At 34.5% G+C, this 25,541-nt stretch overlaps 1 protein-coding gene across 4 annotated transcripts in view; it reads right to left on the bottom strand.

Annotated features, from left to right (window-relative positions):
• PCDH9 (protocadherin 9) overlaps positions 1 to 25,541 on the bottom strand; it is a 1,142,043-nt gene that overhangs the window by 674,812 nt on the left and 441,690 nt on the right. The gene's annotated exons all lie outside the window — the stretch shown is intronic.

Raw genomic sequence — 25,541 nt, 5'->3', positions numbered from 1 at the left:
AATGCCTACATTAATATCTTAAACAAATGTCATTGAAGTTTTTTCTTTAACATCTGTGATTTCTCATTTTATTCTAGGTGGAATGCAAAAGTGAAAACAAAATGTATACCTGTGGCAGATTCATTTTGATATTTGGCAAAACTAATACAATTATGTAAAGTTTAAAAATAAAATAAAATTTAAAAAAAAAAGAGAATTCTATGACTGATCATGAACTCTAACATGTCCATGCAGTTTGTTTTGTATTCAGCTTTACAGCCCTATGCCATCATTAGTGGCAACAGTATTACTGTAAACAGTATTAACACCATTACTTTATTGCCTTTATATTAGCTTTGCAGCCATTTAAAGAATATGTTCTTAAACCTCAATTACTAATACCCATAATCTTCAGAGAAAGGGATAGTGAATGCCTAAGCATTTCTTTCATATCTTGTAAGTCTATTAGCTCAAAAGGGAGTGTATTTAAAAATAATTACATTGAAAAACTTTGATTTTAAACTAGGAAAGAGTTTATTCAGTTACATGTGTTTATGATGAAGAGATGTAGGGTTGTAAAGCATACTAAGTATAATGATTTTGAGAGTAAAAAAATCTTTCTAACTCTTCCTATTAAAAAACTTACTTTCCCTATATTACTGCCTATTTTGAAACTTCTATATTCTTCCTCTTTTTGGAGAACCTGTATCCAAAAGCTTATTAAATATAGCTCTGTCCTTGAAAGTTAATATTGAGATGTGTCTTGCTAGTTTTTATTTAGTACTAAGAATAAAATTGTTTATTCTTTTTTATTAATGGCTTTAAACTATCTGAAATGTAAACTGTTAAGGAAATTAAGTTCATTCTTTGTTTCCCTGACTCATTAAATCTGAGGGCTTCCCTTCTCAAAATATCTCTGAGGATGCTCCAGACTGGGTTGATTCATTTGCATGCAGAGTATCTTCCTTGCCTATAGCTTTCATTGCATTTGTCACTCTGTATTATAATGATCTTCCCATAATTTTTCTTCCCAATTACTCTGTAAGTCCTTTCAAGTCAGTAATTTTTAATGTAAAAGATGAAATAATTTTCAAACAGAAATTGTTACCATACCGTGTGACATGAACAATCTAGATTCATATAGTGAGCCCAACTCCATCAGGAAAGAATCTCCATATGATTTACTTCATTGCTGTAGCCTACGTTTTCAATTAATACATATTTGATACACTATTTTTTTCATCTTCCTGCATACCTTAATGATGGAATGCAAAAACATTTTGAAGAAATAATTATGAAAGAAAAACTGGACATTGAGAAAATGAATTATCTATTTTTAGATATTGGAGTAAAAATCACTTTTTAGTGGGGGCTTCCCTGGTGGCTCAGACTAAGAATCTGCCTGCAATGTGAGAGACCAGGATTTGATCCCTGGGTTGGGAAGATCCCCTAGAGTAGGAAACGGCAACACAGTTCAGTATTCTTGCCTGGAGAATTCCAGGACAGAAGAGCCTGATAGGCTATAGTCCCTGGGATTGCAGAGTCAGATACGACTGACAGACTAGCACTTTCACTTTTGCTTTTAAAAGCCCAACACAAGTAAGAAACTCTTTTCTGTATAATAATTCTTCTATCTTCATAGTAGGCTATTGAAAGCCACATTTTCAAAGTCACAATATCCTATTTCTATAAAAGTGGTTGGTATCATTCAAATATGCAAATACTCCTACTGAGAGGTTAATTTAGTTGTCTCCAAAGGCTAGAGTAAGGTTGAAAAAAACAAATAAAAAGCTGGATCTAAAAAAGACTGCTTAGGGTTTTTTATGTCTCTGTCCTCTCTGATCATGTAACCTCTGGAAAGTTAGTTAACATTTCTAGGTTTTGGTTTGCTCATCTGTAAAAGAGTGGTAAAAATAATAGCCACCACTGAATTGGATTTTGAAGATTAACTGAGATAATGCAGGGGAAAAACACTTAGTATACTGCCTAATAAATAATACATGATCATTGAGACAAATCCCAGGAAATTAACTCATTGATTTTAGGTTTTCCAAAATAAAATTATGGTTAAGCACATTCTGAAATAGAATTATTATTCTATTCTATATTATTATTCTACTAGTATTGGGATAATATCTAATGCTAATAATAATAATAATGTCAACATATGAATTACTTGACATGTAAAATTTCCAGGGAAATTAGCACTATAGAACATTTTAGGAGGTTATAATATTTTTTTAAAAAAGGACTGTATAGTATTACAGAAGATGATAGTGCAAATATTCTGTACAGTATCTCTCATTCTCTTGGTAACAAAGGGAACATTTTCAAGGTTCTTTGGTCATTGAGCCATTTAGATTCTAAAGCTCGCTCCATGCCCCTCCTTCCCCTCAAAAAGGGGGAGTGGAGAGACAGAAAGCAGACATTAAGTGTTTTGAAACAAGAACAACTTTACAACTTTATTCTAATATCTGTGTAATTTTCTTTTTCATTGTTCTCATAATTGAAGCCATTTAATTTAAAAAGTGGTTACGGATGACTCACTTTCAGTATCTCAACATATCACTACCAAAGTACATTTAAGATGTATTTGGACATTTAATATATTTATTCATTTATATTTAACCCCATGGAAAATGTGAGCAAACTTTTTCAGAGTAGGCAAAGCTCATGTTTGCCTGCCCATAACTTACTCAGGCTTTGCTCTTTCTTAACAGGAGGCTTCTTTAGCATTTTGCACGGGACTAGACTGCAGTGTTTGCTTCTGTTTCGTAAGTTAAACTGTGAGTATTAATCAGGTTTGAAAGTGCTTTTATTTTGTGTGCCATCTTAAAAACGCTGCTGCTGTTGAGTCACTTCAGTCATGTCCGACTCTGTGCGACCCCATAGACGGCAGCGCACCAGGCTCTCCTGTCCCTGGGATTCTCCAGGCAAGAATATTGGAGTGGGTTGCCATTTCCTTCTCCAATGCATGAAAGTGAAAAGTGAATCGATTGCCTAAAATATACCAAAAATGAACAGTTACTAAACAAAACTGCTAAGGAAGAAAACCCAGCACATATTCTCAATCACTTTGTCATGGTAGATAGTTGGAGGAAAGACAAGAGTTACAGAACAAAAACAAATGCAAAGGGAAGGAACGAGCCAAGATCTTAAAAAAAAAAAAAAAAAATCCTCTGATTGAGTTTTGCAGATACTTTAAAAACTAAATGTTCTCTAAAACAGACTCTTCATATATTGTTTTATTTTCCTAAAAAATATTGCCTAAATAGCTTCAGAAAATGACAAAGGACTTTAAAGTTAATTTTACAATATGGTTAAAATAAGTATGTTATAGGCAAAATATACTCATTAATGGGGACTTCAGGTATATGGGTGCTTTTGCCTCACAAAAGAATAGTAATAATATATTAATCAATCATTCAATCCTAGAATGATGTATTACCTTATTATTCTGTATGTAGTCAAATTTTTCTTTACAATTTTAAACAAATCTTTCTTTTCATGCTGTTATTCCAAGTTACAATGATTTTGCTCCCAAAATGACTCAGTAATTTTGATTAATTAGAAGTCACTGGAAAAAAAGGTTTGTTGTCTGATTCTTACTAGCTTTTCTTCTAAAGGGGCAGTTTTGCACATATTTTAATTTTGATTGTTGTATAGCTGATTTACAACATTATGTTAGCTTCAGGTGTACATTAAAGTGATTCAGTTATACATATATTCATTCTCTTTTAGATTCTTTTCCACTATAGATTATCACAGAATATTGAGTACAATTTCCTGTACTATACAGTAGGCACTTTTTGGTTATCTATCTTACGAATATAGTAGTGTGTGTGTGTTCATTGCAAGATTTTGACTTATCCTTCCCCTATATTTCTCCTTTGGTAACTATAAGTTTGTTTTTGATATCTGTAAGTCTACCTGTTTTGTAAATAAATTCATATGTGTCTTATTTATTTATTTGATGTGGACCATTTTTAAAGTCTTTATGGAATTTGTTACCATATTGCTTCTGTTGTTTTTTTATGTTCTGGTTTTGTGGCTGTGAGCCATGTGGGATCTTAGCTCCCCGATCAGGGATCAAACCCACATTTCCTGCATTGGAAGGGGAAGTCTCAACCACTGGACCACCAGGGAAATCCCCATTTGTATCTTAAAAAAAAAAAATGATTCCACATATGAGTGATATCATATGATATTTATCTTTCTCTGTCTGACTTACTTTACTTAGTATGCTAATCTCTACATCCACCCATGTTGCAGCAAATGACATTATTTCATTCTTTTTTATGGTTCAATACTATTCTATTGAATATATGCACTACATCTTCTTTATCAATTCCTCTGTCTATTGAAATTATGTAGCTTCCATATTGGCTATTTTAAACAATGCTGCAAAGAACTTGGGGGTGCATGTAATTTTTCTGATCATGGTTTTCTCCAGATATAAGCCCAGAAGTGGGATTTCTAGATCATATGGTAGTTCTATTTTTAGTTTTCTAAGCAGCCTCCATACTGTTCCCCATAGTGGCTGAGCCAATTTACATTCCCACATCAGTGTAGGACGGTTCCCTTTTCTCCACACCTTCTCTACTATGTATTGTTTATAGACATTTTGATGATGGTCATTCTGTCTGGTGTGAGGTGATAACACATTGTAGCTTTGATTTGCATTTCTCTGAAAATTAGTGATGTTGAACATATTTTCATATGGGTTTTGATCATCTATATGACTTCTTTGGAGAAAGGTCTATTTAGCTCTTCATTCATTTTCTGATTATTTCCTTTATGTGTGTGTGTGTGTGTGTGTGTATAAAGCTGCATGGACTATTTGTATATTTTGGAGATTAATACCTTATGGATCTCTTCCTTTGCAAATATTTTCTCCCCTTCTGTGGGTTGTCTTTTGTTTATGGTTTTCTTTTCTGTGCAGACACTTTTAGGTAAGACCCATTTGTTTATTTTTGGGTTTATTTTCATTACTCTAGGAGGTGAATCAAAAAATATATTGCTGCATTTATGGATGGCTGGATGTAAAATAATAAGATTAGAACATTCTTTAACACCATGCACAAAAAATAAAAGTAAAAATGGATCAAAGACCTAAATGTAAGGCTGGACATGATAAAGCTCTTCAAGGAAAGCATAGGCAAAACATTCTTGGACATAAATCACAGCAATATCTTTTTTGATCCCGTTCCTAGAGCAATGAAAATAACAAAAATAAACAATATGGGCAGTTTTAATTTTTTGACTTTTTCCTAGGCCAGAAGCACCAGACTATACAGACTACATAATTTTCAGTGGGTCTGTGGCAGGACACATCACAAAGTATCTTCCCTATTGCTTAGGGATAACCAATGAACATTGCAGAAAAGAATGTGGTCTGTGTTGAGAGTGCCCATTTATTTCTAAAGTTACTTATAAACTTTAAATTATGGCAGTTGATCCAGAACTGATATGCAGTGGTTGGGCTTTTAAAATATACTCTATGAAATGTACCCTGGTCTGTTTTCAAACAATGATTTTGAATCAGAAATGTATGCAGTCTATGCAGAATTAAAGGCTATCCCTAATTTTTTTCAAGTTCATTAACTTAATACAAATCTTCATTAAAAGTGGGACTTTAATTATACCTTTCCATTCAGTTCAGTTCAGTTCAGTCACTCAGTCGTGTCCGACTCTTTGCGACCCTATGAATTGCAGCACGCCAGGCCTCCCTGTCCATCACCATCTCCCAGAGTTCACTCAGACCTGCGTCCATCGAGTCAGTGATGCCATCCAGCCATCTCATCCTCTGTCGTCCCCTTCTCCTCCTGCCCCCAATCCCTCCCAGCATCAGAGTCTTTTTCAATGAGTCAACTCTTCGCATGAGGTGGCCAAAGTACTGGAGCTTCAGCTTTAGCATCATTCCCTCCAAAGACCACCCAGGGCTGATCTCCTTCAGAATGGACTGGTTGGATCTCCTTGCAGGCCAGGGGACTCTCAAGAGTCTTCTCCAACACCACAGTTCAAAAGCATCAATTCTTCGGCGCTCAGCTTTCTTCACAGTCCAACTCTCACATCCATACATGACCACTGGAAAAAACATAGCCTTGACTAGATGGACCTTTGTTGGCAAAGTAGTATCTCTGCTTTTCAATATGCTATCTAGGTTGGTCATAACTTTTCTTCCAAGGAGTAAACATCTTTTAATTTCATGGCTACAGTCACCATCTGCAGTGATTTTAGAGCCCAAAAAAATAAAGTCTGTCACTCTTTCCACTATTTCCCCATCTATTTCCCATGAAGTGATGGAACCAGGTGCCATGACCTTTCCATTACCAAGTTAAAAAACACCGAAGATAGGCTATGTTGAGTAGATCACTTTACTACAAAACGAAGAAAGAGAAGAGCATTGAAGGAAGAAAAGAAAAGGAATGTTGTTAAATGAAAATATGTTTCTGTTTAATCATTTGCTCTACAACTAACACTCTTAGGAAGAGATATAATTTTGCGGGGGAGGGGAACTTCCTCACATGTCGGTGGATACCATCATTTCACTGTAGACTTACACTAAATTTTTGACATTTTGACATCTAAAAAGTCTAAGGCAAAAATTTATTCTAAAACAAATTATGGATATTAGTATAAAAATTCCCCAAACTGGATCCGTATGGTTCCTAACGTGTTTATGGTAATAAACAAATCAGAGCTCTTGTGTAGCATCGTTTTCTATTCTATATTAAATAGGGCTGGACTGCTGCATCAGTTTTGCTTTCTGAGCCTTTTATTCTTGAACTCACCCCGGAAAAAAGAGCATACCAGAAGATAGGTGATCATTTTTTAATTAGTAGTTCTCTCTCAGACCCTGAGGATCCATTGTGAAATAAGTGTTACTAACAGTTGGTCTTCATGCAAGTTAAAATCCCACTAAACTATTTCCCAATTTCTATTGAGGCAATATCTAATGATTATTAATGTTCTTCCTGGTGCTGTTTATGGATGCAGAACTAGGGAACAATTTGTCTCAGTAAGAGAAAGTAAGACTGTGGAATGATATTTGGGTATCTAAAAATCTAAAATAGTTAATTGCTTATCTCTAAATAATATTTTTCCCCCTTTGAGGAGACTGCAGAGTACAATACTAAGTTACTGAACAGCATATGATTTGATATTTTTATATGAATCATAAAATGTAAAAGACAATGCAGAGGTATGGAGTTGCTATGAGATCTACAAAAATGTAGAAAGCCGAGAAACACACAGTATGTAGAATAACTGAAAGTTAGGAAGGAAAAATAATTTGTTAAGCCATGCCATTCAAAAATATAACCAAAATATATTAGCATGGAAAATATATAAAACTATTGTCTTTATTTGATTACTTGAATTTTGTTATTGCCAAAACGTTAAACCTTTCAAAATCATTTATAAAAATAAATCTGTAGGGGTCAAGTAAAGAACATTGAGATAAACATTTTCTGACTCTACCAAGTATTATCATTTTTTGAAAAAAACAAATATTAGCTTTTATTTTTTGCACTTTTATTTTTCAAATCAAGTATTTAAAGTTTGCAGTTACTTTTGTAATTTTCTGAATAAATAATGTGGATTTCAATTAATTTGATTTTGATTTATAAAGTTTATAGTATGTATTCACATAAACACAATTGGTAGGTTGCTAAAGTGCATGATGTTATTTAAATAATAGATTAGCTAAAGTTAATATCACTCTCAAAATAGCTTTCCTAGGCTGATTTACTGTCATAATACAAATGCCAAAATGTAATGAGTGATTCAAATTTCAGTGATACAATATGACATCTGACAGTTAATAATGGGTTTCTGAAAGTGCTGCTAAAATGTAATATGCAGTACAAATTTAGCATGGCTAAACTCAATATTAGTCTATGAAGATAACAGTACAACTAGGCAAATTAGGTAATTTTACCATGACAAAATACTATAATTAGTTTTATAATTACATTTATTTACATGGTGAATTTTGATAATACTAACTAATTTTCAAGTCATCATTAAATTTTTATAGAAGATAACATACAATTATATGTAATGCTATAATCATTTAAAATTATTGGCTGTGGTTTTCATATTTTCATACAGGAAAAAAAATATCCAAATATACCAGTTTACCTTCCTTTTATATATTTTAAAACATATTTCAGGAATACCAACCTTCTGAAAGAAAAACATAATTGAGAATTATAGAAATAAAAATGCGTTGAGTGATTTTCTGTCATAGTGTAAGGAAAGAATATCACAGACATGAATCTAGAGTGAATCAGTTCAGTTCAGTTCAGTCGCGCAGTCATGTCCGACTCTTTGTGACCCCGTGAACCGCAGCACGCCAGGCCTCCCTGTCCATCAACAACTTGCAGAAATTACCCAAATTCATGTCCACTGAGTTGGTGATGCCATCTAACCTTCTCATCCTCTGTCATCCCCTTTTCCTCCTGCCTTCAATCTTTCCTAACATCAGGGTCTTTTCAAATGAGTCAGCTCTTCGCATCAGGTGGCCAAAATATTGGAGTTTCAGCTTCAACATCAGTCCTTCCAATGAACACCCAGGACTGATTTCCTTTAAAATGGACTCCTTGCAGTCCAAGGAGTCCATTTACTTTTTTAAAAATAGAAGTGCAAAAAATAAAAGCTAAAATCGACCTCCTTGATATCCAGGGGACTTTCAAGAGTTTCTCCAATGCTACAGTTCAAAAGCATCAACTTTTCTATGCTTAGCTTTCTTTATAATCCAACTCTCACATCCATACATGACCACTGGAAAACCATAGCCTTGACTAGATGGACCTTTGTTGACAAAGTAATGTCTCTGCTTTTTAATATGCTATCTAGGTTGGTCATAACTTTCCTTCCAAGGAGTAAGTGTCTTTTAATTTTATGGCTGCAGTCACCACCTGCAGTGATTTTGGAGCCCCCCAAAATAAAGTCAGCCACTGTTTCTACCGTTTCCCCATCTATTTTCCATGAAGTAATGGGACAAAATGCCATCATCTTAGTTTTCTGCATGTTGAGCTTTAACCCAACTTTTTCATTCCCCGCTTTCACTTTCAACAAGATTCCCTTTAGATCTTCTTCAGTTTCTGCCACAAGGGTGTTGTCATCTGCATATCTGAGGTTACTGATATTTCTCCCAGTGATCTTGATTCCAGCTTGTGCTTCTTCCAGCCCAGGGTTTCTCATTATGTACTCTGCATATAAGTTAAATAAGCAGGATGACAATATACAGCCCTGATGTACTCCTTTTCCAATTTGGAACCAGTCTGTTGTTCCATGTCCAGTTCTATCTGTTGCTTCCTGACTTGCATACAGGTTTCTCAAGAGGCAGGTCAGGTGGTCTGGTATTCCTATCTCTTTCAGAATTTTCCACAGTTTATTGTGATCCATACAGTCAAAGGTTTTGGCATAGTTAATAAAGCAGAAATAGATGTTTTTCTGGAACTCTTTTGCTTTTTTCAATGATCCAGCAAATGTTGGCAATTTGATCTCTAGTTCCTCTACCTTTTCTAAAAGCAGCTTGAACATCTGGAAGTTCATGGTTCATGTTTGCTGAAGCCTGGCTTGGAGAATTTTGAGCATTACTTTACTAGCCTGTGAGATGAGTGCAATTGTACGGTACTTTGAGCATTTTTTGGCATTGCCTTTCTTTGGGATTGGAATGAAAACTGACCTTTTACAGTCTTGTGTCCACTGCTGAGTTTTCCAAACTTGCTAAAATATTGAGTGCGGCACTTTCACAGCATCGTCTTTTTGATTTGAAATAGCTCAACTGAAATTCCATCATCTCCACTAGCTTTGTTCATAGTGATACTTCCTAAGTCCCACTTCACTTCACATTCCAGGATGTCTAGCTCTAGGTGAGTGATCACACCATTGTGATTATCTGGGTCGTGAAGATATTTTTTTATAGTTCTTCTGTGTATTCTTGCCACCTCTTCTTAATATCTTCTGCTTCTATTAGGTCCATAATATTTCTGTCCTTTATTGAGCCTATCTTTGCATGAAATATTCCCTTGGTATCTTTAATTTTCTTGAAGAGGTCTCTAGTCTTTCCTTTTATATTGTTTTCCTGTATTTCTTTGCATTGATCGCTGAGGAAGGCTTTCTTATCTCTCCTTGCTATTCTTTGGAACTCTGCATTCATATGGGTATATATTTCCTTTTCTCCTTTGCTTTTTACTTCTCTTCTTTTCACAGCTATTTGTAAAGTCTCCTCAGACAGCCATTTTGCTTTTTTGCATTTCTTTTTCTTGGGGATGGTCTTGATCCCTGTCTCCTGTACCATGTCATGAACCTCTGTCCATAGTTCATCAGGCACTCTATCAGATCTAGTTCTTTAAATCTATTTCTCACTTTCACTGCATAATCATAAGGGATTTGATTTAGGTCATATCTGAATGGTCTAGTGGTTTTCCCCACTTTCTTCAATTTAAATCTGAATTTGGCAATAAGGAGTTAATGATCTGAGCCACAGTCAGCTCCTGGTCTTGTTTTTGCTGACTGTATAGAGCTTCTCCATCTTTGGCTAAAGAATATAATCAATCTGATTTCGGTGTTGACCATCTGGTGATGTCCATGTGTAGTCTTCTCTTGTGTTGTTAGAAGAGGGTGTTTGCTATGACCAGAGTGAATAAGGACCAAAAATTATGTTGGACATTTAAAATCTGCTTCTGAAATGAACTTGCTGTTATGTGCAATGATTAGGGGACATACGGTACAACAGTATGGCAGGAGTTGAATGACTCTAGGCGATAACCTAAGTTCACTTCAAGGAGAAGTTGGGAAAAATAAAGCTTATATATGATTAAGTGAACAGGTATTTATTGGATAATGGCTCACTGGTAAATAATCTGCCTGTAATGTATGAGATGCAGGTTTGATTCCTGAGTTGGGAAGATCCCCTGAGGAAGGAAATGGCAATCCACTCCAGTATTCTTGACGGAAATTTCCATGGACAGAGGAGCCTAGTGGGCAACAATCCATGGGATCACAAAAAATGTCAGACATGACTTAGCAACTAAATAAGAGCAACAACAAATTTATTAGATGCCTCTGATATGCCAGGAACCATGCTAAGGATTATAGCATTTAAAAGCACAAGAAAAATTTGATTCTCTTTGAAGAACTTATATGCTAGAATTATAAATATACATTAAAGTTTTTACTAAAGTTATATGTATGTATGTATGTATATATACATACATGCATGCATATAGATTCACACAACAATGTTTTTTCTGTAAGAATAAAATGTGTGATGAAATAGGCCTGGCTCAACTAACTACACAGTAAAATTTTGATTCAATCAAACCACACATTTTCATGCATGAGTTTACTTGAAAGTAACCATATATCCTGTGCCTTTTCCAGGTCTGACCTACAATTGACAGTCATGGTCCAAGGCTGTCTGTAATTAGATGTCATTCATCATATTTTCAACTCTGTTATTGAAGATGTAATATTTGAAGAGGTGATTTTAATATGACAAATTAATGCTGAATTTAATAACTAAATGTAGCAACAAAATGAGAAGTTTTTATAGTGTTCTTGTCTTAGCTGAGCCTTAATAATCATCATTGTCATGACTAACATTTGCTGAAGGCTTACAATTGGCCAGATGCTGAATATATTATTTATTTTATTTTTGCAATCTTTCAAGTTAAAAAAAAGAAAAGAAAAAAAAAAAAAAACAGCCCTAAAGTGTGGAGAGGTCAAATTACCTGAAGTTTTACTGATAGAAAGCAATACAGATGGGATTTGAACACAAATTTCCTAGACTAGGTTAGAATTTTCTATTTTCATTCTGTCTACCTTCCCATCTATCTTTCTTCCTCCTGTGCTGTGTTCTAATAGAGATATTTGAATAGTGATTCCCTGGTAGCTCAGACGGTAAAGCGTCTGCCTGCAATGTGGGAGACCTGAATTTGATCCCTGGATCGGGAAGATCCCCTGGAGAAGGAAATGGCAACCCACTCCAGTACTCTTGCCTGGAAAATTCCACGGATGGAGGAGCCTGGTGGGCTATGGTCCACGGGGTCGCAAAAACTCGGACACAACTGAGCAACTTCACTGAATACTGTCACAGAAAACTGAAGATTTTTTCTGTACCCCCTTCAATTGACCTTTTATATAAGACCTGCTGTATTTTTGATTGACTTTTTTGTTGATCAAGTATTTGTTCATTTCACTTGTGAAATCTTGTTAAGCATGCACACCAAAAACACATACAAACAAACTTATCCACAATTGTGTCATTCTTTCTTTACTTTGCTACTTTTTCTTTAGTACTTGTAAGACTGGAGATAGACTCCAGATTCAAAAATATTTGCAGGGATGAAAAGAAGAAAAGAGAAGAGAAAGGAAGGTTGGATCTTTATGGAGGAACTGAACTTCAGCTAAAATACAATTCTTTCTGATTCCTCTGTGATAAGAATAATAAAATGATCATGCTGGTCTAGCTTCATTTGTCACCCTGGTCTTCACTGCTTTGTCACTCTGGTCTTTACTGCTTTGGAACTAGATTTTTATGATAGTCTTCTAATTCATCTTTTTGAATAAGGATAAGATATGCTTTAATTCGGGCTCCCCTTGTGGCTCAGCTGGTAAGAGTCTGCCTGCAACACAGAAGACCTGAGTTTGATCCCTGGGCCCTAGGTTGGGCAGATCCCCTAGCGAAGGGATGGGCTTTAATTCATCTGCCCATACTGCTGCCAAAATTGTCTTTTACCATACCTGTATGCCCATGTCACTCTGATTGTAAATTTCTTATTATTTATCTTGATTATATCTTGATCTTCCATAACTTTTGAGACCTACTTCCTGGCACTCACACAAAATCAAACTTTTTTTAAGTCAATGTTATTTCATCTCTCTCTTTTTTCCCTAAGTTCTATTATCTTTGTCTGAAATATGCTGCTTTACCTTCACTACATGGCAGACTTCTCATCTTTGAAGATTCCAGACACAAGTCAAACTTTACCTCCATTTAATGGCTTCCGCAAACCCTCCAATCAGAATGAGTGACATTTTTTTTTTCCATACACACCTCCAATGTATTCCTAAAACTGTTTTGATTATTTTAACAAGTCTACTTGTTAAAATAGTCTACTACTACTAGACTTCAAATTTTTGTAGAACTGTCTTAGTGCGAGATACTGAGGATTCTCAGTAAAGGATATAGGACAAAAATATAAGTCAAATCTGAAGAAAGTGTCAAAATTGATGATGTTGCTGATCTGTTGCAAATCTTTGATTTCAAGTGAGTAAAATATGCTTTTTGTTATGTGCTACTGCTATTTTAGTACTAGATCTACATAAGCATAAATACAGTTAATTTGTTCATTTCTTTAGTGAATCAATTAAATTAGACAGAAACATAAGATTCTATTTCTTTTTTTTTCCTTTATAATGTTCACCTGCCCTTTTCAATTCTAGTTTTTATGAATAAAGCTGAAATAATTTTTACCATATCTGTACCCATGTAAATATCTAGTGTGGCTGGAATATTTGGAAATTTGGAATATTTGGAAAACTTGAAGTATGTGGTAATTCTTCACAAAATCAAATAATCCAGGGACGTCCCTGGTGGATAAGACTCCTCAATGCTACATGCCATAACTAAGAGTTCACCTGCCACAATGAAAATCAAAAATCCTGCAAGCTGCAACTAAGATCGACACAGCCAAATTAATTTTTTTAATCACATATTCTTAGGGGAAAAAGTGGTCATGCCAAACTGAAAAACCATAAACAACATGAAAGAGAGTTTAAAAAAACAAAGTAAGTCTTTTTAAAACACACGTCTTCTCCTATATTCAGTTTCTGATAATATTATTTCTTATTTTCCTTACATCACATATTTTTCAGCGAGGCCAATGAATGTGTATGTGACAGCCAATATGATATCTGACAGTTATCTGTTATCTGAATCACAGAGTTATCTGAGTTAAATTCTCTGGGAGTCAACTTGAAAGTCTTTGAAATTAAATAGATATATTCTAATATATCAGCCAATGTTCTTTTCTTTTCTTTCTAGTTACAACTTGCTTAATGAATGTGCTCTTACGATGTCAGAAATATTTTTTTCAACAATATGTTAAACCCTGTGAAGTAGGTGAAAAGATGAAAACAATTGACAAACTTTAAAATTAAGTAAGAGATAGATCATGCCGTTTTTCATGCTATTTTTCATGGATAACTGTAAGGAAGAGGTAATTTCTCATTTTTAACATTATGAGCCCAAAACTTGAGTTATAACATCTAACATCTTAATGTGTCTATAGATACATTCTTAAAAGTTACCATCAAATATATGCAATAATATAAAGCATTTACTTTTTCTTCATTATTTCTGAAAAAACATTACCTTGATCTTAACGTCTTAAGAAAGAGATGAAGTCAACCTAACTGTGTCTGGTAGGATAATTTTGTAAACTACTTCATGAGTCAGTATGCTTATGTTACATTATTATGGCCTACTGTGAAATGTCACCATAACATTCATAAAGCATTTGTAAAAGTAGGAGGAATTCCATTTTTTATATATTTAAAATATACATAAGTTATTTTTTTCTTTCACTAATTCATTTTACAGTTTAAATACAAAGTCTCAAGCATTTAAAATGGAAGGATTAGTGACTACCGAAGAGTTTAATTATACAATTAATATGAGAAATGCATTTCCGGAGACAAGAAGTTCATTTCAATCTGTTCTACTGTAGGACATTTTTCCTTGCTATAATTTTCATTTTAATGTGGGAGGCTTTTCTCCAAATCTCCATGCATTGGTCCTATTGAATGCCATAGGTTTGTTTCAGTCCATTTCCTCCCAAATAGTCTCTTTAATATTTAAAGATAATGGAGAGTAGGGATAAATTAGAAGTTTGGGATTAGTAGATACAAAATAAAATTAAAGATATCTAGAACATACACAGTTCCCTTCCCCATCTCCTCCCCCAGCTTCCCAATTCTTCTCGTTTTCCAAATATATCAATTACTGATTGATAAAGAGATGATGTCCAGATTGCCACCATCTGGCAATCAAAGCCTACCTCCTTTGTATACACTCCTCTCTAGCAACACATTCTGAAAAGTTTGTTACTCAGAATTGGTTATAAAATCTAGATATGGTTTGACCAGCCCCATAAAGTCAAGGGCTTCCTAGGCGGTGTAAGTGGCCAAGAATCCGCCTGCTAATGAAGGAGACACAAGAGATGTGGGTTTGATCATTCAGTAGGGAAGATGCCCTGGAGAAGGAAGTGTCAAACCACTCCAGTATTCCTTGCCTATAAATTCCATGGACAGAGGAGCCTGGTGGGACATAGTCCGTTGGGTTGCATTAACATGCTTAAGTCAAATCATTAAATTCATTAATATAGATCCATCTGTTTTAATCTGGCTTAAAAATATTATTCTTTTAAGTAACAATCTAAATCTCCTAGGTTAAATGAATCATGATCAATTTTACACTCCAAATCTTATAATTTGATTCACTGCAAACTTAGGTAAAACACATTTTCTAATCATATTTCTCTTTAATTCTGACACATATGTACCTCTAACACAGATCATAAATAAAGCTGTTAGATATGTCTTTGTTGTTCAAGTCCTTTAGAGAATTTCTTTATCCAGATTTTGTCATCTACTTTGTAGATTTTACTTCATATAACACGCAGATATGATAAACATACTTTCTGGTTCTCTATCAAACTTATTAATAAAGTCAGGCTAGAGTAGAATAGGATCCCAAACAGCATTTGTCACAATATATAAATCATATATTATGCAAATGTATATAACATGATTATAACAATATACAGAACTCCAGTTTAAAGAGCTATCACATTGAGATCACCATAATATTGTACAGCTGTCAGAAATAAATGAGATAAATGAGGATGACTAAGGAAATATTTGATTTAGAATAGGTATTCAGTAAAATATATTTGGTATGATTCTTTTGGGGCTAAAACACTAAAGAAGACTCATTTCACTATCTAGTGATTCATTTAGTTGGGCATCTGGAGGTTTGAAGACTTGTCTAAATATCAAATCCATAGGAAATTGTTGAAATATTTCAAACTTAAAAGTTCATTGATTTTTAAATAAGAGTTCAGATGAGGAAGTTGATATATGTGCAAAAGTGCACAGGTGTTTGTGTGTGTGTGTGTGTGTGGTAGAGAAGAGGGGTAAGAGAGGGGAGGGGACTATCTATCAGGACAGCATAACTCTGATTTCTTTTGGAGAAACAATGCTTCAAAAACTCATGAAATCGAAAAATTAGCTTCAAGCCACTAGCTAACATCTATTGTACCACCTACAGGGGCAGTACCAACATCTCCCCTAAAGGAGCTAGACTTGATTATAAAATTTTCTCGAATATGATGCCAGCGGCATTCAAACAGCAAGATGACTTTGATAATTCGAGTAGTATAATTCAAACACATGGCTCGTGAATGAGGGATTACAGTATCACAACCCACTGTGTAAAAATCTGGTTACAGGGCTCTGAGTGTGTGTGAAAAATTAATTTCATATTAGATATAGATCCACATGCATCTTCTAACAAATTATTTGGAATATTCAAGCGTATGTTCTGTTTTTCTTCCTATGCATGGCAGTAGGAAATTGTGCACCCTGCTGCTTAGTAAACATCAACACGTTTGGATTCTCACAGAGTGCACATGATGCCAGATACACAGAGCATACAAAGCAAGGGGGGAGAGGCTGCTGAAAACATTTTCCTACTTTTCTATACTAGAAAGTGTGGGCAGTTTCCATCCCATGTCTATTTCAGTCAAAAGAATTTCACTATGTATTTTAGAATGTCAACCAAGGAAATGTTTCCACTTACCATAAGAATCACATTTAACCTGTCTTATCTATAGAATACCATAGATTTGTTAGCTACATCCTAAACTACTCTTGTCCCTGATATATTTATAATTTATTGTTAACAACTTACAGCTATGTTTAGTAATTCTAAGGGACCAAAGGGCCCTTTCATATTGTTTACACTGGAATGTATGGATTATTACAGTTAGTGAAACAGTTTGTGGGATGTGGAACACATATTTTACCCCTAAATACTGGAAACATATGTTATGTGTCAGGCAGAGTTCCAGGTTCTAAAGTCTTACCTGTCATTTGAAAAACAGCCAATTCTATTTGTTATAAAGAGATCAGTTTGGATTTTAAATTTAAATATTGTTGACCACTAAAACAATTCATCAAGGCATTAAATATCACTGTAAATTCTGCCTCCCTGTCTCATCATCACTATGAATGATAATGAATTGATTAATGTCTTGTGGGAATTATCACAGTGTTCAGTAGTTGATAAAGTTATTCACTAAAATATTGCCAGGACTTACTTAAACCAATGACTAGAACTGATTAGACTGCACTGTGAATTACAGTGAAGGCTATGCATCAAGAAACAGAGAAGGAAATAAAAAATATATTACTCAATTATTGTGCATCTGTCTCTCAGAGTAAAATAAGAGCATGACTACAGAAGATCAGATTCAGTTACTGCTGATTAATAAAGAAAGCACAGCATAGAATCTTTGTCTAAGAAGGAGTGAAGAAAAAAAAATCACAAAACATCAAATTTTATATTATTAATTAAAATATGGTTTCTTATCTCTAAATTCAAATGCACTTCTCTGTTCTTCAGTCTGTCAGCAAATGAACTTAATTTGTAAAGGAATGACTTAGAAGAAATTTCAGTTTCCTCAGTATTTGATATGCCTTGATTTTTGTTTTTGTTTTATGGACTTGGACTTCAGTGATCATTTTAAGTTACAGAGTATATATGCTAATTAGTAGTCAAACTAAAATGGATAATAGATATTTTTAACAATGTTAGAGAAATTATTTTTGAAATAGGTGGAGAAGAGAGACTTCTAAAGATTAAAATGTTTTTAAATGTCACCAGGCAAAACTTGACTAAAGTAAAAGAAAAATTTGACAGTTTCACATATTCTATTTTTATCAATATTCTATTTTTATTTTTCTTAAAGTTATATATCTTTGACACACTGTATTGCAATTCAGACAGTTCTTATTACTTGATACGGAATCCTTTTTAGATATAGTAATGGTTTTATGCTCTAAATATGAAAATAATATAACAAAATTAAATAAGACAATGTTCAGGAAATCTCCTAACAATACTCAATGTTCAGTTAATCTTAACCAAATTAAAAACTGAAAAAAAAATGCATTATTTGAAAGACAGGATAGTCAGTATGTCTTTTTGAACATAAAAAAAAATCTCTCTGTTAAAAAATAACACTGTATTCTATAAATAATGGCACTAGAATACAAAGCAAAATTTAAAGAAATATTAGTCTGAGTACTATTGGGTTACTTTCTCTTTCACTTAAAATTCTGCAAGTTTCCCAAAGTGGTTTTAAACTCCAAGTAAAATTTAAAATCAGAAGTGGTCAAAGAACTACAGATATGAGCTTATAAGCCTTGGAGTCATCAACTTTAGTTAATAGGTTTTTAGGGGTTTCCTTTGGGTAAACTACCTACATTCTGCTCATTCCAAATTTCAGAAGGTATTCATATCATTTTCACTCCAGTTTCTCCCTCAAGGCATTGTACACCTAGTTTTATATGTAAACCAATAATTTAGTCACGGAACAACATCTTCATTGGGCTGCACCTTTCAAGTACATGATGTTTGATGTTCATGGAGGAAAAAAGACTATTTCTCAACTCCTTTAGAATCTACATTTTTAAATTTCTTTCTGGTGAGCAGCTCCTGTGAATTCAAATACCTTATCTGGGACTGAATTCTAAACTTGGCAAGAATAGAAAACACTTCTATATTTCAATGACTCCCACAAGCCTTTGGACCTTAATAGGTACTTAAATTAATTTTTAACTTGCTAATGAAAGATCAAATATTAGGACAAACTTTTAATCTAATACTCTCTTTTCCTTGATTAGCAATTTGAAATCAGTCTTCATTCCAAAGGATTTTAAAATATCTTCAGAAATATCTTTACAGATAATGACAAATACAAAGATAAGGACTATGTTCTAAAGTGAAGACAAGAAGATGCAGAGAGTAAAAACTGGGTATGAGTAAGAATGATCAAATTCATGAAGAGGATAAACATAAGAGCAATGTACTATTAAAAGAAAAGAAAAACCTTTTCATATTTGAACTTTGAAAGGCTAATTTTACTTTATGAAGTGTGATGTTGGGTACCATATGGAGAGGCAAAGTAAATAAATAAACTTTCATATTGATGATCCTAAGATTGCTAGAAGAAATATCAATAACCTCAGATATGCAGATGACATCACCCTTATGGCAGAAAGTGAAGAGAAACTAAAGAGCCTCTTGATTAAATTGAAAGAGAAGAGTGAAAAAGCTGGCTTAAAACTCAACACTCAAAAAAGTAAGATCACAGCATCTGGTCCCATCACTTATGGCAAATAGATGGGGAAACATTGGAAACAGTGACAGACTTTATTTTCTTGTATTCCAAAATCACTGCAGATGGTGACTGCAGCCATGAAATTAAAAGACACTTGCTCCTTGGAAGAAAAGCTATGACAAACTAGAGAACATATTAAAAAGCAAAGACATTACTTTACCAAAAAAGGTCTGTATAGTCAAAGCTATGGTATTATCACATGTATAGATGTGAGAGTTGGACCATAAAGAAGGCTGAGAGCCGAATAATTGATGCTTTTGAACTGTGGTGATGAAGACTCTTGAGAGTCCCCTGGACTGTAAGGAGATCTAGCCAGTCAATACTAAAGGAAATCAATCCTGACTATTCATTGGAAGGGCTGATGCTGAATCTGAAGCTCCAATATTTTGGCCACCTCATGTGAAGAGCTGGCTCATTGGAAAAGACCCTGATGTTGAGAAAGATTAAAGGCAGGAGGAGAAGGGGACAACAGAAATGGTTGGATGGCATCACCAATTTAATGGACATGAGTTTCAGCAAGCTCCAGGAGATCATGAAGGACAGGGAAACCTGGCTTGTTGCAGTCCATGGGGTCACAAAGAGTCAGAAACGACTGAGTGACTGAAAAACAATAGCAGCAGCAATAAAATTAAAATGGGGAATGGATGGCAAGCTATACATTTTCCAACTTAAATCAAATTATAAGAAGGAAAATCTATTTGTAAACAGAGATATTTACAAAGAGAATCATTGGAAACTTGAAATTAAGAGAGAATCTTGTTGCTTTTAAAGTAAAATAAAACAGAGATCAGAAGATGAAGAACAGAGTATAGAATAAGCAACAAACCCTGAAGGATGACTTAAGTGATTGTATGTTTTTTTTCTTAATGGAGGTCCAGTTTTAAATTAGACAGAGTATCATGTGCACAGAAGACCGTTAACCAGGGAATGTGTGTATGAGTGTGGTGACCTAAGGCTATAATACACTGCCATTTAGTGTAGCAGGGGAGGGTCATCATGGTAAAGAGTAAAACTGTTGTTGGTGAAAAGCTTTGCCTCTACCATGGAAAAGACAATCACTTTGGAAAACAGATTTTAAGCAGATTTTCTGTGATCTAATTTCAAGAGTAGAGGACACTGACTTATTATCCAATTAAATTAAAAAAAAAGTCTAATGTGCAATTAATGGTTATACTGCTCCTATTCTGAACTTTACCTTGAATAGTAGGATCTCAAAACACTAGTGGAGGCATTCTCTAGAGTGGTGGAAAAACAAACAAGTACAAATCTTAAGCTAATTTTACAGCTGGCTACATAATTGCTTTGGCAATAGTCATAGACCATTTGTATTGTATTTATACCCTTTCTGGACCCAGCTAGGCAAGCCTCACCATGACATTGCAGCAATCACTGTCTGACTGAGCAGTGATGGTGAAGGGTGTGTCACTCTTGTTCTGTGTTTGATTTTTTTTTTTTTACTTTACTCTAAAATAAATGTGTATATTGAAAATAAATGTCTAAAAATCAATATGCCTAGAAATGAAAGAACCCAGCAGAAGGAACATGCTAGGACCCAGTGGTTGGCTACCAATTATCTTTTTATTTTCTTCCTTTGTGAGACATACACACTCACACAGCCCTACAGATGGTACTAGCTTTGGAAAATAAGCTAATACATCTGCAAATATAAAATAGCAATTTAAAATTAATTGAGTGTACATAACATGAATATGTAAGAAGTCCGTTTTCCACCTTACTCATTTTAAAAATAACCTTAACAAAAGGTATCTTTGACAAAAAAATATGGCTTTACACATTTGCCCAGAGATACAGATAGAAGGAAACATGAGAGGAAATCCAAAATTCATTTGTGAGATAACACATCAAACATCTAATTGAATAATGAAATTATTCAAATTTTATTTGCAATAGGTTACATAATTACTAATACCATAAATTAAAAGGCATCATAGGAAATGAAATAAGACATTCTTTAGAATTTACTGACATTCAGATAACTTAAGTGACTTGGCTCAAAGACAAAATTTAAAAATGTAGTTTAGTAAAAATGAATGCAAACAAATCCTAGAGCCAAAGGAAAAACAAACAAACAAACAAACAAAAATGCTCCAGGATACAGGATGAGTGGAAGTAGATGTTATTATTGAAAGAAAAAAATCTCTCAACCCAATGCATAGTGGCAGTTAATAGAACAAACAAAAGCTTAGCTGTATTGTACAATTAAAGTGCTACAAATCAAAGAAAGTAGAACAATGATAAAACACTGGTTGGATTCACAGTACTTACTATATGACTACTAATTTGTTAGGATGCTATTGACAGGCCATTCCTTTTAATGTCCATGAGACACCAAATGTGGCTGCTTAAAAAGCCCCTGGGTACAATCATTCTATGAAATTCAAACATCAGACATCATTACTTATGATAAGAACAACTCCAGAATAGAAGTAAATTGATGAGGTATGAGACATTTGCCTTTCAAATGGGATGGTCCACTCTTAGTAACTGAAAACTAGATACCATAAGCAGAAACATTTTGAAACTTCATTGGATTACAAAAAATAGTAGAAAAGCAAATAATTACATTACTGAGAGGACTGCAACATAAGCTTTAATTTAAAGGAAAATATCTAATTTTATTCAGGTGTCTGTCCCAAACTCTATTGTACTTAATATTTTAAAGTCCTGATATGAATAATTATTTCAAATTATCTGTCTGTCTGCCCTTGCCATACAAGAAAAAACAATCCCCAGCCACAATATGAGAATTGCTGAAGTAGTGTGTATTTAATTTACATAATATATAAAAAATAGTTATTGAAAAATAGAATCTTGGGATACAGGTGGTTATTTTCCTTAACATATCATAATACATTAATTCAGTGAATTACTTACTGCTTATGAATTCCTGATGACATTGAGTTTGATATTGTGGTAACAATTACAGGTCCTGAAGCCACAATTCATCAGAAGTAACCCTGATTCAGTGACCTTTGATAAATTAATAAATCTTTCTACACCTTAATAGTCTCTTCTGTAAAATATGGGAGATTGTAATATTTTGGGGTTTTAAGTGAAATAATTACTAAGTACTTCAGACATGCCTGACAAGAATACTTGTCAGCTAACGGTAGTGAGGTCATTTATGTAATATCTATTTAAATCAACTAACAACTACTAGGGGAATATTGTAATTTTTATTTTATTTGTGATCAGGGAAACATTTGAAATGCCAGTAAGAAGTACATAACAATATGTATTTCAAAGCATGTTACTTTTAGACATTTTGCAAAAGAAAATAATAAATATCTAAAACTGGATTCTTGTATAGGCACTGGGAAATGTTTTCAAGCATTCTAGCTCTAACACTTCAAGATTATTCCCATGGCTACTATAAATACTTTTATTTTGCATATTCTTAAATTCATAACCACAGAACTGAGGTTGGGTTGAAAGAAAAAATTGTGTATGTGAAATATGGGGAGGGAAATGCTGCCAGTGTTAGAGTTGGGTAAAAACTCTACCCAACATGGTAGTTGGGTAGTTTTATAGGTTTAGCTAAGATCACCTTTAAATATGCTTTCAAAATTCATGGCCTGTTCTTAATTCAGTTCTTGTCATATAATCTATTAAACCTGTATGTAGCACAATCCACTTTTAAAAGCAAATTTATACTTTTCTAAAACATAACTTACCACCAGGTTACTTATTTGGACTCGAAAACCAAGTCACAAAATTCAAAAGCAAATAGTTTTCTGTCTCTATGAAATGTTGGCTTCTCAGATATTCTCTTGGTGGCAATATAATTTTTCTGAAACTAACATTTATCTCATGTGCCAGAAAGAAACTTTAGTCAACATCTTAAGAAATCTAAAAATATTCTACTTTTCTCTTACTTGAAAATCTTGGTTGTCATGATAGCACTACATTTTCTAGTGTATTTCTTCTCCGCAAACCAAATGTCTCTGTCATGTCAGAATCTTGCCTGTTCTCAAAAACCAGGTAAATGGTGCAACAAAATTTGATAGTGCAGTTTCCAGATCAACTCAAGGACTCCTCTCTATCTTTCCAAATTTGCCACATTCATCAAGGCCTGGCCCTGCTTTCCTCTACTGAAGAGAAGTGACATGCATGTCTGTTTCTGTGCTCTAAACTATTGTTTTTACATTTTAACCCCACATAATATGGCATATAAATTCCCTGGAAATGTTATGTATGTAGTAGGTAAGATTTTTTTCAATGAGACTAAGTTAAGCTAAGCTAAGTCACTTCAGTCGTGTCCAACTCTGTGCGACCCCATAGACGTCAGCCCACCAGGCTTCCCTGTCCCTGGGATTCTCCAGGTAAGAACACTGGAGTGGGTTGCCATTTCCTTCTCCAATGCATGAAAGTGAAAAGTGAAAGTGAAGTTGCCCAGTCGTGTCCGACCCTCAGCGACCCCATGGACTGCAGCTTTCCAGGCTCCTCCATCCATGGGATTTTCCAGGCAAGAGTACTGGAGTGAGGTGCCATTGCCTTCTCCTTCAATGAGACTAGCACTTGATAAATATTTGTTCCATTTTGTATTCCCTCAAAACATATCTACAAACCTGGTTTAAATACAAGACATTGGCAACTACTTTTTCACCATGACACAAATGAATGGAAAAGATGTCCAGTTATGGCAGGCCATCATTCAAAAATAAATAAATGCCACAAAACAAAATTGTGTTTATCAAAACGTCTGAGAGAATATGTTCTATCTGCTTACACTATCCTAATTAAAGATAATTAACATTGGCCACATGAAGTTCTCAAAGTTTCTTCGTTCTTATGATATCACAGTTTACAGACTAACAACAATCTCAGATTATCTAGAGACTGATTTCCAACCTCCTTATCATGATATCAGTGTTCTTCAGTATCTGGGTAATATTAAACTCTTTTCCCCACTTTCCTCATCTTTTTTTTTTTTTCTAAGCATAGTACATATAGTCAGTTGAGCAAGGCTCCTCACTATCTCCAGAAGCTCTAGACAGAATTTCAGTTGATGCTGTCCCCTCTGCCTTGAAAGCCCTTTATGTACATCTGCATCATCCCTAAGAGGTCAATATGATGCCATCTGCCACAGGAGAGTTCAGCTCTTCCAACAGCTGAAAACAATCATTTATTCCCCTGTAAAAGTTGAACACAGAATCAGCTGCTTACAGACTTACACTGTGTTTTACTCATCTTATGATGACACAGGTATATTGTCAGATGCATAATCAGTGTTAGTGAGGGTTTGTGTACTCGTTTGCTGAAAGAATGTTTTCCAGTCTCAAGCACATAATGAATCTTAAATGCCTCCTCCTTTCATCCTCCAACAATTTAGGCACATTTTACTTACAAACAGAGGATATACTAACTCAGCCTTTCCCAAACTGTATTCCATGAAACACTAGTAATATTATTTCAGTTCAGTTCAGTCACTCAGTTGTGTCTGACTCTTTGTGACCCCATGGACTGCAGCACGCCAGGCTTCCCTGTCCATCACCAACTCCCGGAGCTTGCTCAAACTCATGTCCATTGAGTCAGTGATTCCATCCAATGATCTCAACCTCTGTCATCCCCTTCTCCTCCTGCCTTCAATCTTTTCCAGCATCAGGGTCTTTTCCAATGAGTCAGTTCTTCGCATCAGGTGGCCAAAGTGTTAGAGTTTCAGCTTCAGCATGAGTCCATCCAATGAATATTCAGGACTGATTTACTTTACTATTGACTGATTGGATCTCCTTGCAATCCAAGAGATTCTCAAGAGCCTTCTCCAGCACCACAGTACAAAAGCATCAATTCTTTGCTCAGCTTTCTTTATAGTCCAACTCTCACATCCATACATGACTACTGGAAAAACCATAGCTTTGACTAAATGGACCTTTATTGGCAAAGTAATGTCTCTGCTTTTTAATATGCTGTATAGGTTGGTCATAACTTTTCTTCCAAGAGATCTTCGAGATCAAGAGATTCCCATCTTCAAGAGATGGGAATACCAGACCATCTTACCTGCCTCCTGAGAAATCTATAGGCGGGTCAAGAAGCAACAGTTACAACTGGACATGGAAC

This window comes from Bubalus bubalis, chromosome 13 (assembly GCF_019923935.1).
Source record: "Bubalus bubalis isolate 160015118507 breed Murrah chromosome 13, NDDB_SH_1, whole genome shotgun sequence".
Lineage (NCBI taxonomy): Eukaryota > Metazoa > Chordata > Mammalia > Artiodactyla > Bovidae > Bubalus > Bubalus bubalis.
This window is presented reverse-complemented; position numbering and strand designations above follow the sequence as displayed.